This window comes from Ornithodoros turicata, chromosome 8, assembly GCF_037126465.1.
Source record: "Ornithodoros turicata isolate Travis chromosome 8, ASM3712646v1, whole genome shotgun sequence".
In the NCBI taxonomy this organism is placed as follows: Eukaryota; Metazoa; Arthropoda; class Arachnida; order Ixodida; family Argasidae; genus Ornithodoros; species Ornithodoros turicata.
The window spans coordinates 21,799,454-21,813,491 of NC_088208.1; the positions used below are offsets into that span (position 1 = coordinate 21,799,454).

General features: G+C 46.8%; 1 protein-coding gene across 4 annotated transcripts in view; it reads right to left on the reverse strand.

The window, feature by feature from the left end:
* Positions 1-14,038, reverse strand: part of LOC135366066 (parathyroid hormone/parathyroid hormone-related peptide receptor-like) — a 91,454-nt gene that overhangs the window by 60,181 nt on the left and 17,235 nt on the right. For 3 of the 4 annotated variants that reach the window (XM_064598715.1, XM_064598716.1, XM_064598713.1), the window contains exon 2: positions 4,808-4,900. The exons of the other annotated variant lie outside the window; for it this stretch is intronic. The gene's annotated coding sequence lies outside the window, so the exon portion shown is untranslated. The remainder of the gene's footprint in view (positions 1-4,807; positions 4,901-14,038) is intronic. 4 annotated transcript variants of the gene reach the window in all.

The following is a 14,038-nucleotide window of genomic DNA, read 5'->3' on the forward strand; positions in this document are numbered from 1 at the left end:
CAGTGTGGAGACCGCACGAACGGCGCGAGCTCGTCGGTCCCACTCCGGACCGGTTTTGGTCCTTTGTGCTACCCACGTGGATTTGTTTTGACGCGAGCCGAGCGTGGTTCGCTAAGAAGGCCGCTAGGATACGAAGCGTACGTGAAAAAGGTCCATTAATCGCCCCTTTTCCTTTCGCCCAAGATCGACACCGATCCCAAGACAGCAATACGCTAGAGTACTGACGTCCATGTCTGAATTATTGGGTGCGCCGAGCTCTTCTATGAGCTCCATGGAAACGGAAGAATTAGGGTCCTGACGTGACGCTGCTGTTACTGTCTATCCTGATATACCGTGTCTGTGGTGCCATTATCTCTCGGGGCCTAATCGCTTCATCGTCGTTACGGTCGTTACAAGCTAACGAGTGGCGGGAAATTCAAAAAGGCGGGCGGGAAATTTAAAAGGTGGGCACGTGATATAAAACACTCTTCGCGCGATACGTGAAGGCCGGGGTACACGTCACGCGCAATGTGTCACGTGCCCACCTTTTTGAATTTCCCACCAATCGTTAGCTTGCAACGACCGTAACGACGACGAAGCGATTAAGCCCCCTGATTTGTGGAAAGTGAGGGTCGTACGTCTTTTTGTGACAACTGGGACAACTGTGACTGGGAGGTACCCGGGTTCGAATCCCGGTGCCGGCTGTGCTGTCCGGGGTTTTTCCTGGGTTTTCCTCAGACGCTTTCAGACATATGTCGGCACAGTTCCCTTAGAAGTCGGCCCAGGACGCACATTCCCCCAGGGCGTGAGTCGTGACGCTGCCCACATACGTGAGGCCGACAACGGCAAGCCCTATCACCACCACCACCACCACCACCACCACCACCTTATGACAACTACGACGACAAGCAGTTCGATCATTGCCACCTTGTGACAATTAAAGGGGTACTAACTAAAATGCAAACATTTCTCCACGCGGTATGAGAGATGCCGTTACCTTGACAGCAATACAAAAGGAACGGATTTCGTCCGTTACGTCGTTCGTGATTTATGAGCGGATTAAAACGCAATTTACGTTTACCTCCTTCTCTCCTTCTCAAGAAGCGCGACAATGTGGAGCGGTCTCTTATTGGTCTCCTCAAACGATCTCCCGCTAATGATTGGGCAAATCGTTTGAGGAGACCAATAGCAGGCCGCACTGCATTTCCGCCGTTCTTGAGAGAGAGAAAGGAGCGTAAAATTTCGGTTTCGTTCGCGCATATACCGCGAACGACGCAACGGATGATTCTTGTTCCTTTTATATTGGTGTCGTCAAGGTAACGGCAACTTTCATTTCGCGAGGAGGAATTTTCGCACTTTAGTTCGCCATTAACGTAAGCGCGTAAGCGTCACAAAAACGTATTCGCCTCTCATTTTCAACAAGTGAGGAGACAGAACATTGTCTCTCTGAGATGACGGTTTGCTTGCCACGCAATGAGCCATCTAACTCGGTGCAGTGATATTTCGCACGCCCGCATCACATCCACACACTCTCAAAAGTTTTCATAAAAAAAAAAGAAACACATACAAACATACAAATACGGGATAACTCAGAAAACGTCCTCGAAAAGAAACAACATTTCGCGGGCAAACATGCATTCAGATCAAGAAACGCCGCCTTTCGCAAATCCAACTTCCACTGACTCCGTGGCATACCGGAATGCATCGATGTAGCACAGGAGTATTGCCCCCAACTCCACCCCCCTTACCCGCCAGGTCGCAACGTGTTTAAATCCGTTCCCTACGCCGGGAATACCAAACGGAATGGAAAAACTGCAGGAGAAGGACGGGCTGTATATACTAAGTTAGCGATGCTGGTAGACTTTGCGATATTTGCGATTGCAAAATGTATGAACACTCGAAATATGCGACCTATACTACAGGTTTCGAAGGGCCGCAAGAATTCGTAATGCCAGCCACGAAGGTATCGCTATATTCGGATGTTTGCGAAGGAAAGAGAAGGAACTTGAATGTTCGGGAATTTCGTTTTCTGACGCTTCGGTCGCGCGTCCTCAAAAATGCGACGGGATGGGTCTTGCGAGTTAATTCGACGCGTTTTTCCCACTCCGGAGTTATCTTGTGTACATAGAAATGCGGTATAGAATAACTTAGTAGGGTGCAGACGAAAGAGACGTAGAGGGGATGTGCAGATAGAGTTCACGTTGTGCGCACATAAAGCAGAAATGAGTTTAAAACTTGGGCTGGTTGGTGTGTCATGATAAAAGCGCTGAAACCCCGATAAAAACCCTCAGTGCCGGAATAAAAACACAACGGACGAACCAGGGTGCTTAATCGCTTCATCGTCGTTACGGTCGTTACAAGCTAACGAGTGGCGGGAAATTCAAAAAGGCGGGCGGGAAATTTAAAAGGTGGGCACGTGACAAAACACGTGCACGGCGCTCTTCGCACGATACGTGGTACACGTCACGCTCAATGTGTCACGTGCCCACCTTTTTGAATTTCCCGCCACTCGTTAGCTTGTAACGACCGTAACGACGATGAAGCGACTAAGCCCCCAGAAGAGACAACTGGACTGCGCTGAACTGCCAACCAAGACGTTAAGATAAGTGCACACGAGACATAAGCACACCGCCTCATTAAATAAAGTCTTGGTTGACATTTCTGTGCAGTGCGATTGTCTCTCCTTGAGGCGCACGGTATAGCGGACGACCACCTTGTGGCGCAACCTTGTTTGTTGTGGCGGGCTTGCTGGCGCCACCAACTTGTAACGTGGTTGCTGCATTGTCGGACGATAATAATGGCTCAGCATGTTATCAACACCTTCCCGCGGTGACCATTGACCCAAACATATGGACTACGTTATCCACGGTCATCTATAAGATGGAAAAATCGTGGGTTTTCCGGTACCCTCCATCCCACCTCACAGAGATCTTACAAAACTCTCCAAAAATACCGGCCGAAAATGTAAAGAAGTCCGAAAAGCCAGCAGATATGGGTGTCACGCACCCTTTACGCAATTCCAACACTCTCTCGATACGAAAATCCCGCGCAAAATCCTTGCCTCCACCGGTTGCATCAGCCTCGCATGTTCTCCGTCATTTTTTGCGTAAAATGTGCCAGCATCACAGTCCAATTTGTACTATACACGCAACGGAACGTCAAAGCAGGCGTATAGGCCTCCCTTATCAATCGTCAGCGATACAAGACCCCCTGTCACACTCAGGCTTCGCCTAGCTCGTCTGGGTTATGCGGAGCTTTCACTATATCGATATTTCACTATTTCTGACGTTACTTTCCGACGTTGCACTTTAGTTGCATTTTAATGACAATTTATGAATTCTTCGAGTTGTCGCACCCAGGCTTAAATCTCACAGTCGATTGTTCGTATCGAAAGCTCGAAACGAACTCTCAACTCGACTTTCAGTGTGTTCGAGTCTTTCGTTTCTGAAAATCGCTCGCAATCATAACTGCGCGGCCGCCTCCGACCCAGCGACTTAGAAGAGGGAATTATTCCGTGTCATTCCCTCAACGAATGTCATTCGGAGCTGCCCCCGCCCCAGCAGCGAGACATTTTGTTGGCTTTGCGCCTTGCAATTGACGGCACTTTATGGATGCATATCCGTATGCGAGAAAATGATTGTGACTCGCGTCTTGCGACATCTGTTTCGAGCAAGTATAATATGGCAGCCGCGCTTGACAGTTTAGAAGCACCCATTTCACGTTTCACAAGCATTTCATTTGGAAAATTCCCTCGTGCGTAACTTATTCACGTATCTCATATAAAACTAGCCGTACGTAATAACTGTGTTGTCACAAAAATGCGGTACCTTTGTGAGCGTACTGTGGCAAGAAGTGAACAAAAAGGGGAAAGAAAGAGACGAGGAATAGAGAACAATAAATTGGTTTTCCAGACATCTCAGTTTCAGACATCTGCTGGCAAGCTGGTTGGCGTTTAGAGCAGGGCGTCGGACCGAAAGTTTTTTTTTTCTTTCTGGTTTTACGTTTCGGTTCAAAGAAAACGGTTCAGTTCCGGTTCAGCTCCGGAGTAAAAAACAATAACGGTTCGAAACCGGTTCGAACCGGTTCAGTTTCACAATCAGGGATGGGCATAAATACATTTTTTGTGTATTTAAATATAAATGCAAAATACCTTGTGGAAAGGGGTATTTAAATACTCTTCATAAATAGTTTTTTCAACATGAGTATTTAAATACAAAATATGAATACAGTATTTAAATACCGTAACTGCTATCCTATATACAGGGTGTCCCAGCTAAATGCGAACATATTAAAAAAAAATATATATACATATATATCACTTTTTCTGGGATGAAATCAAGTGCAATATAGCTTATGCTGAAGGGCACTCCTTAGGAGGGCATTAGCAAACTCCTAAGGCAATGTAATTAATTTTCAATCATTAACTTTTTAATTATAAAAGCTACGAACTTGCCCCAGTGAGAATATCTGGTCCCTTCGGTCACCTGATACCGGAGCTGTTTTCGGAACAAAAATCCGTTCGATACATCATCCGCAAAAAAATCGAGAAGGAACGCCATTTTTCTTCTTTACTTTGTTCATTGTGCGTCTTCGGAGACGCGTCTTTCCTTCACCCCCAATGTGAGAGGGCGAAGCGGGCGCTTGCGGTAAAATCACCTTCTCATCCTAGTCACACGTCAGAGGTGACGTCATGTTGCGGTCACGTGCCCTTGTCTGTGTTCCGTTTTATCCTTTGACGACATATTCCCGTCAGCATATAAAGTCAAGAGCTGAACGTATGTTGCCAGCGCAAATTACAGAGTGCTTTTTACATGACATGGTAGCCTACCTTGAAGGGGTGTGTGCGTCGCATCAGCTGAGTGAAGGTGTCGTTAGGAGTGGTTAGCAGAACGACACATCATTTGCAGATCTCCATGTTTTCCTGCGGGGGTATCGTATGCAAGTAATTACTGAGGTCGAAAGCAGTTACGACACGTTGCTACGCAACAGAAACAGCAATCACGTTTTCTGTAGAGTGACGTAGAGACACGTCTGCAATCACCGTTGTCTGACACTTCCAAATTAAATGCCTGTCCCGGATCCGGGAGGGGGAAATACGGTGCTATTTTACAATATCTAATTCCTGGTGAAAACAGAGGGGTACTGCGTACATTCTCGTGTTATATAGGAACATTATTTTTCGCTTCCCGTCCTGCAAGACACCGGAAGTTTAAAGTGCACATATTGGTCAAACACGGACTTGCTTCGCCATTTATAGATGCGCTTCGCATACTTTATCGTTGCACTCGAGTAATATATGTACGCCATGCAGGCGTACAAACTGAGCTGCTAAATAGTGCACATGATACTTGGTAGAACCTGCTACGTGATTGGAATTCTGGTTTTATGGCTGACTTTTCCTGTCAAAATAAATAGATCCCCCCCTTCCCCCAATTGACCTCCAACTGATTCGGGAGGGAATTATCGGGAGAATCGAGTTTAATAATCGGGCAATAAAAGCTATAATAACAATAAATATATTGTTTAATAAATAATAGGCGGGTGTAACACGAAAAAAGGTCAGACCTTATTTATCAATGGTTTGGCTCATCGTGGGCGCGGACATTTTTATGGTCACGTGTTTGCAGTAACGTGTGGGCCAGGACCTGTTCTATAGACGACATGCGCCCCTACGTCATTGATTACGTACCGTCGCCACGCGCAGCATGCTGGAGGGCCCTATGTGCTTTATCAAGCTATCAGCCGACGCGTTTTTCCCTCCTCTTGCCCACCACGGCAAGATATAACCTCGACCCAGTCTTCTCGTGACGTCACATGTTTGTAAAAAGAGGGAAGTCTATAGTATGCACTGCGTTCGTGCGACACGCTGTCGTCTGTGGAGCGATACATCATGGCAGAACACTCCCCGAGGTCGTACGGCATAGGCTGGAAGATGGTATGTTCGAATCATTTGCAACCAGTTGTGCGGTGTGAGGTTTTCCCAAGGTTTTCCGGAAGACTTTCCAGGCCGATGTTGGCGGTGAAGATGGCCTAGGGCGCGTATACTAAGCCTATAATAACCTCCACACCTCCATACCACCTTTCATCCCTTCCCTTCCCCGAGCAACGACCCGCCAATCCCGGCAGGTAGACCGCTCGAAATCCCTACGTCACCCACCCCCCTCTCTCCATCTGTACGCTGCTCGTCGCCACAGGTGCTTCGCGGCGCTATCATGTAGCATGACCCTAGCCCAAGCAGCGAATCTTGGCCAAATATTGGCTAGCTATTAGAGCAATACTGGCCGAGCATCGGGCCAGTATTGCCGATATCTAGCCCATATTGGGCGCAGATATTGCGCTGCTTGAGACAATGCTGAACTTTTTTTTTTCGTTATTTTGGAACGCGCAATAAGTTCGCGCGCGAAAGCTAACCGGAACGCATAGAATCCCAGCTTACCAAAACGGATTTCACGCGCTGTCGCGTGATCTTTGGAGGGCGCCAACTTAAGAGATGACGGTAACACCCGTTATGTTGAAGTTCGCTATGAGGAAAGCATCGGTGTATGGTGGGCTGGAATCGGTGCCAGCCCGGGACATCCCTGTTTGTCTTTTATTCCACGACACCACAGGTGTATCACCAACCGAGCGAGTGAATTAACCAACTCGGCCATGCCACTCGTTCGAGCGTTCCTACGGAGATACAATTGAATATTCCATTTGGTGACGTCACAACGACCAAGATTAAAGCATCCTACTCAACCCTACGTAAAATGCGGACACGAAACAGAACTCCGATTTACCAATGCGCCTCGCAAACCGCTTGCTACACACGGTCGGCTTCCCAAAGCAGGACGGAATAATGAAATCGTTCACGTGAGCTACTCCCCTTTAATTAAATACCCTAGAGGGACCCGGCATGCTATTTCGGTCGGACTTGTTGCTCGAAAAGAGCAAGAGCCCCGCGAGTTATGTAACATCGAAATTGAAACTCCTTCGCTCTCCTGTCCGCGAGTCGAAGCGCTCCAGGAATTTCATATACCACAAAGGAATGTTTTTTTTTTCCACCGAGAGCAATTTTGCGATGTCCTTTCTGGCTCTGTGCGAATGTCCTAACGGTACCGGCTTTTAAAGCGCAGGCAAGTGAAATGCAGGCGTTTTCACAACCTGGTGTCGTTGTTCCCAACGAGCTGCCACCGAAAATTTCTCTGAGCGCTAGGCTTACAAAATGAATAACGGATATTTTAAGCACGAAACGTGGGTTTATTGGAGATTTCTTCGCGGGAGAACGGAAGGTACCCTGTGCGTCGTACGTGCCCATATGCGTGTTGAAACAGTTCTTCGCCTTTTCGTTTCTGAAGACACGCGAAATCCTGCGATATATAGGTTTGATATTTTACGTGTGCGTGTGCGCTACTGTACACCTTCTGTGGAGCAGTGAGCCAATCTGTTGCAGATATTAGAAAGAGAGTGAATGAATACAAAGTAAAATTCTGACGACTAAGCCAAGGAAGAAGATGGAAATTGCCCTGAGTGCGACGTTAAACGAAAACGGTTTTTATGTTCCTCGAAGGAAATAATGTGTTAAAGACCCGTTTCTTGTGACACGACATTTCTTCGTGGAAACACGCAGTCTCAAATCCATTGGCATATTCGAGATTTTGTGTGGACAAGGGAGCGAGAATACGATCGCTTAGTCTAGATCGCTTAGGACAAAATGCGAAACCTATTGGCGATCCTTAAGCTCTGAAACGCGTATATATAGAGCCAAAAAGAAATAAATTTTAATTTGAAATGCAAATTATTCACACGCTGAAGGCGCTGGCTGCCATTATTAAGTTCTATCCTAAAGGTTGTACGATTTGGTGATCGAGGGTGGCATACGCCTTTTTGTAGCAATTTGGATATATGATAATTTTTTTACCACACTTTTACAAACTTTATCAGAGGTTATGTTGACCCAGGTGGTAACTATAGAAGTTACCACCTTCTCACACCGTCTTTTCTTAGAGTCTGGGACTTAGAACCTTATTGTGAAGGGGCTTATTATTTCATTCCCCACATCGCCATCAGCAATAGGGTACACTCTTAAAAATGAACTTCACCGCATAGCACGCTGCTAGCCAACCATCATCTCGAATGATATCATTACCTGCTCTGATTTGTCGAAAACGGGAGGCGTACGCCTTTTTGTGACACTTATGCTGTTCATAATTGTCACAAAAAGGCGTACGCCCCCCGTTTTCAACAAATCAGGGCAGATAACGGTATCATTCGAGATGATGGTTGGCCAGGAGCGTGCTATGCGGTGAAGTTCATTTTTAAGAGTGTATCATAGTTCCAAATTGCCACAAAATGGCGTACGGGAAAACGGGAGGCGTATGCCGTTTTATGACATTCATGCAGTTATGTTAATTGCCACAAAAAGGCGTACACCCAGTGCTTTCCACGAGTCAGGTATGATAACGGTATCATTCGGGACAATGGTTGGCCTTCCCCCTGCTGCGTGGTGAAGTTGCGTTTTAAAAGTGCATGATTCGAGGCCAATGGTTGGCGCACAGCGTGCGATTTTAAGAGAGAGGGGGCGTACACCTTTTTGTGTCAATCCTCATGCATCCAAATTGCCACAGGAAGGCGTACGCCCCCCTCTCTCTTCGAGTCGGAAGCGACAACCCTTCGAGGCAGTGGTTGGTGCACAACGTGCTATGCGGTGAAGTCCTGTTATTAGACTGGGAGGTACCCGGGTTCGAATCCCGGTGCCGGCTGTGCTGTCTGGAGTTTTCCCTGGGTTTTTCTCAGACGCTTTCAGACATATGTCGGCACAGTTCCCTTAGAAGTCGGCCCAGGACGCACATTCCCCCAGGGCGTCAGTCGTGAAACCTCTGTGAGGCCGACAACGGCGACCCCTTTCACAACCACCACCACCAAAACCACCACCACCTGTTTTTAGAATAGTTTTTCCGTTCATCTGCCTTTTGTTGATTACATCCTTCGGTCCGGCGAAGTTCATCCACTAAATTTTCACTTTGGTTTCGAAATGACAGATTTCCAATACGAATAACCGCGCCGTATTAATGATTTGGCAGCACATTATTAAAAGCCGTCTCTCTTGCTTCTTTCGAAGCGGCGTACAGCGCATAAATATCCCCTTTCGGAAGTGGTACGCTGATGCGGACGGCGAGATAATGTGGGACAGCTGGGAATACGGAGCATATGCGCTTCTCCCAATGAAAATGATGTAACGGTACCTCCGCTTGCGTTAAACGCCCCTCATTTGCGTGTCACCGTGTATTCACACGAGCGTGTATTCTGACGGCGCAGCGACTGAAGGAGCGAGAGCGGTAAATGATGAGGCGCTGAGGCTACGCCCTTTTGGAATGCCTACACAGATAGTGTTCCAATGTGCTCTCAGCTCAGATGTTGGGGAAGCCGGGGACAACGTTCGCGCTGGGGTTGAACGTTGCAGCATCAATTTTATGTGCACGGCGCTTGGTACACAATGGACGAAAGAAAGCGAAAATTGGTGGCTCTTGCTTTTCTCATTGCCGATAGTGAATGCTGCCACGAAAAGAAGCGATTAAAGAAGCTATGGACAAATGAATGGGTGCTGAGGAAAGAGTACGGTCTGCAAAATAGCCTTCCACGGGAGCTACGACACGAGGACCCATTTGTCTACCGCAAGGTTTTGAGAATCGATGCGGCCACTTTTAAATACGCTCTGCTCCGCATAGCAAAGCGCAGAAGGAGAGTATAGAGGCCAATATGCGGGACAGTATACTAGCCAGTGATCGGCTTTCCGTAACCCATCTGCAACAGGTTCATTCGAATTATGTGCGCTTAAACATGCCTCTAAATGCATAAAACGTTCGTAAATAAGAGTGAGCGGGAAAGAGTGTAGGAGAAAGTACTGTGAAAGCTGTGCGTCGTCGTTTTTTACCGTGACTCCGCAGCAGTCTGACGGTGTTGGGTATGGTGTAAAGTCGCTCATGATCTCAGTTGTCTCGCGACGTAAACCCCCAATTATTATTATTATTATTATTATTATGGTGTAAAGCAGAGACGGCTGCGAATCAGAAGCAATAACCCTATCATTAATGGCAATGGTTGGCGCAGAGCGTGCTATGCGGTGAACCTCTGTTTCTAGAGCGTAGGCAATACTTGTCCAGTACTGGACCAATATTGAACCAGTATTACCAATATCCAGCCAATATTTGTTCAAGATGTTGTGCAGCTTGGGAAGTTTATGGATTTACTGTGACCATGAATGTGGGTGCCATCTTCGTCCAACATCGAGCCAACATTGACCCAAGGTGTTATGCACAAAAGCCTGCAGAGCTTGGATATATGTTTACTTGGAGGTGTGATATCTCATTTGCGTGTATGTGTCATGTGTGCGCGCGAATGTGTACGCCCAATGGGCCAAAAGTTTACGGAACACCGGGGTGTCGCATTTCTCCAATGGAGCGGCTATCTAGCAGCAAACCGAAGTCAACACATACTGAGAAATGGATGGAATTACCGGCCACCTGTTTCTTATCCGATCTCTTCCTGGTAGCTAGCAGGGGGCCGCTCCGATGAAGAAATACGCAGGTGCTGTGTTCCGTAAACTTTTGTCCCAAGCTGTACCACAAGTGTTGCGGTGAATCACCTCATCCCATCATCATTCATGTAGTACACTCTTAGAAATGAACTTCACCGCATAGCACGATCTTAGCCAACCATAATCTCAAATGATATCGTTATCTGCCCTGATTTGTTGAAAACGGGAGGCGTACGCCTTCTTTGTGGCACTTATGCTGTTCATAATTGTCACAAAAAGGCGTACGCTCCCGTTTTCAACAAATCAGGGCAGATAATGATATCATTCAAGTTTATGGTTGGCTAAGAGCGTGCTATGCGGTGAAGTTCATTTCTAAGAGTGTAGTTATTGTTGTTGCTTGGAGGCCCGGGAACCAGGATCTTCGTCATGTCAAAAGGTCTCCTGTCCAGTCATGCCAGATAGAATGTGTTTGAGATGTTTTTGCCGGTATGTAAGTACGTAAGCGGTATGTTATATATGTATGTAGATGCGGGACATGAGAGAACTGCTGTTCTGAGGCTGGAACAACATAGAAGGGACAAAAAGTTGCCGCCTGCGTCGATCCCGTCGTATGGATGTGTGTATGAGAGAGCAGAAATGTAAGAGTGAAAGGAGGATGAGTGAGAGAGAGTGGCTGGTTTGTCCCCCTTCAGATGACGCACCCTGGAAGTCGCTGAGAAGGCGTGTTAGCTTAGCTCAATTGGTAGAGCCCTGGACCGGCAATCCAGGAGATGTGGGTTCGACTCCTACAGCTGGCTAACCTTTTCAGTGACTTTCAACTTTCATCGTAGATGGGACTCCGTGCGCCTTGTTAACAAAGCTGCTCCCGCAAAGCTGTACTTGAAGAAAGCCAGCCTCGCATTCCCAAACGAAGGCTGATAGTTGAAACAAGTCCCAAACAACAACAACAAATAAGTTAATGATAATGAATGGGGAAATTCGCCACTTAAGGTGCGGCCCACTACCCCAAGGCACAATGGGGCAAGTCCCACTTATCGACACACTGTCGCACTTTCGCGATACGCCGTGGTCAGAAGCTCGCTGAAAAACGAGCTATAGGTCCGACGGAACACAAATGATTTTTAATTGAATTGGAAGAGAGAAAAAGGGAGAGAAATTGAACGCGAACGAATTTTGCTAATCCAAGAATACTCTCGGAAACGACAACAGCTTTAATTTTAAGATGAGGAATGTGGAGTTTCATCGTCAGGGGCGATACTCTACCCCATCGCTGTTGGTGATGTGGGGAATGAAATAATGAGCCCTTTCATTGATATGTTAGCGTGAATATCTCATTCACGAGTCATAAACAGTAGTGAGCGCCTATCTTTCGTCTTGTCAGTAGACCGCATGCGAAATAGAAAGCAAAGGAAGAAAAATTCCATTAACAGTTCTCTTGAACTGTTGAAGGAAATAACAGTATATACAGAAATACATATCTTCTCTGCTTTAACAAGTTGGAGTTGGAGCTGGAATTAAAAAGAAAAATATGGAGATAGTAGCTCCTACAAAACACAGGAGCTGGCTACTCCAAAACAGTTGAAGGTTAAAAGAAAAAAAACAGTAAGTCATTGTATTCATTCCATTCATTGTACCTTAGCGGGATGATATATTTCAGTCGTCATGGAGAGAGGTTTGCGTCGCGTGTTTCGTCAAAAGATATATACCAAAAATTCCCAGTGATTACTCGGCTACGTGGCATCAATCAGTCAATCAATCAATCATCGGCGGTAAATTTTTGGCGAGACTCCTTCTGAAACGCTATCAAATTTTTATCGAATGAATTTCCGTGCTTTATGAAATCGTTTAATTTTTTTTTACATTGTTGCTACTGAGGCTACACAATTTCGGCGTACCGCGAACATAGTCTGGCAACCACGTGGTTGTTGCACTGTCACGTGGCCTCCACAAAGTCACGGACGTACCTGCACTGTGATTGCTCTCGCAAAGCTATCGGTTTCACGCGGTATTTCAAAGCTTCTATCCCTTTAACTCTTTGCCAACCCCACTGCCTTCACTTCTTTCACGAATCAAGTTCTTGCATCAAAATCATCCTAATCGTACATTTCACAGCAGCGCATGCCGAAAAGTCGCGACCCATCCTTTCCCCACTTATCCACCGTGCGCAAACCATTTGCGCGAAACACACTGGTTTCATAAACGAAAGCTGGCTATAAAGACTTACTTCTCCTCAGAAACACGTGCCACTCTGTCACACCACTGAAAAAAAAATCCTTGTCCACCACACAGAAAGCACGAGGATCCGAGAGAGAGGAAAGAGAGAGGATCCGAGAACGGCAGGTCCTCCCGTACTCGTCTCGCGACGGTGACTAGCTTCCACATCCCGCGGAGACGTTGGAGAGCTCGCCTCCTTCGATGCGCCGCCCTTTCGCCCACCACCACCTTCTCTCCACTTTCAGCGTTTCCTCCGCGATATCCCATTTGATGACGTCACATGGAACGCTGTTGCCCATTTTTGATCCATCGACATCGAAGAATTGAGCAGTTTTGCGGGAGCTCTTCGCGCCAAAACAGAATGAGAAGCATATTTCTACACTTTTAAAAATGGGGAGGGGGTGTCGAAGTAGCTTGCCGTTGCTGGCCGCACACGAGTGGGCATCGTCACGACTATAGCAAAAAAAAAAAAAAAAAAGGACAGGTCATAGCCTCCTATATACTTCAGTATATAGGAGGCTATGGACAGGTGCACTGTGGATGAGAGGTGCACTAGAATGGTCTTTCCGCGAGGCCTGTTTCTTGAAGAAAACGCACGAGGTTGCGAATTTTTGTAAGTCGTTCTGCATAAGAACATCCGGGGAAGAGGACGTCCGTCAGTATGCCAGGCCTGGGGTGGGAAATGTGAGTTTCCCGCATAGGTAGGGTATGCGCGGCATTCTGCCAGGATATGTTCGATAGTTTCCGGATGATGAGAGTGACCGCAACTGGAATCCTCTCTTAAAGATGGTGGTGGTAGTGGTGATGATTTTGACCGTATAGCACGTTGCTAGCCAACCATCATCCCGAATGATATCGTTGTCGCCCCTGATTTGTTGAAAACGGGAGGCGTACGCCTTTTTTTGACAATTAACATTTCTGCATAAGTGTCACAAAAAGGCGTACGCCTCCGGTTTTCAACAAATCAGGGCAGAGAACAACGTCATTTCGGATGATGATTGGCTAGGAGCGTGCTATGTGATGAAGTTTCTTTTTAAGTCCCATCAGTATCGGTCATCCTGCCTCTACATCACTTTGAAGTCCTCAACTCCCCTCTCCCACTTTCCTTTTTTTTGGCTATAGTCGTGACGATGCCCACTTGAGTGCGGCAACAATGGCAAGCTACCTCGACCCCCCCCCCCCCTTATTTTTAAGGTAATAATAATAATAATAATAGTAATAATAATAATAACAATTTTTTAAAGAGTGTAGGGCTGCCAACAGATGGAGGCGTACGTCCCTTTTGTGTCAATTCGGTTACATGATAATTGACACAAAAAGTCGTACACC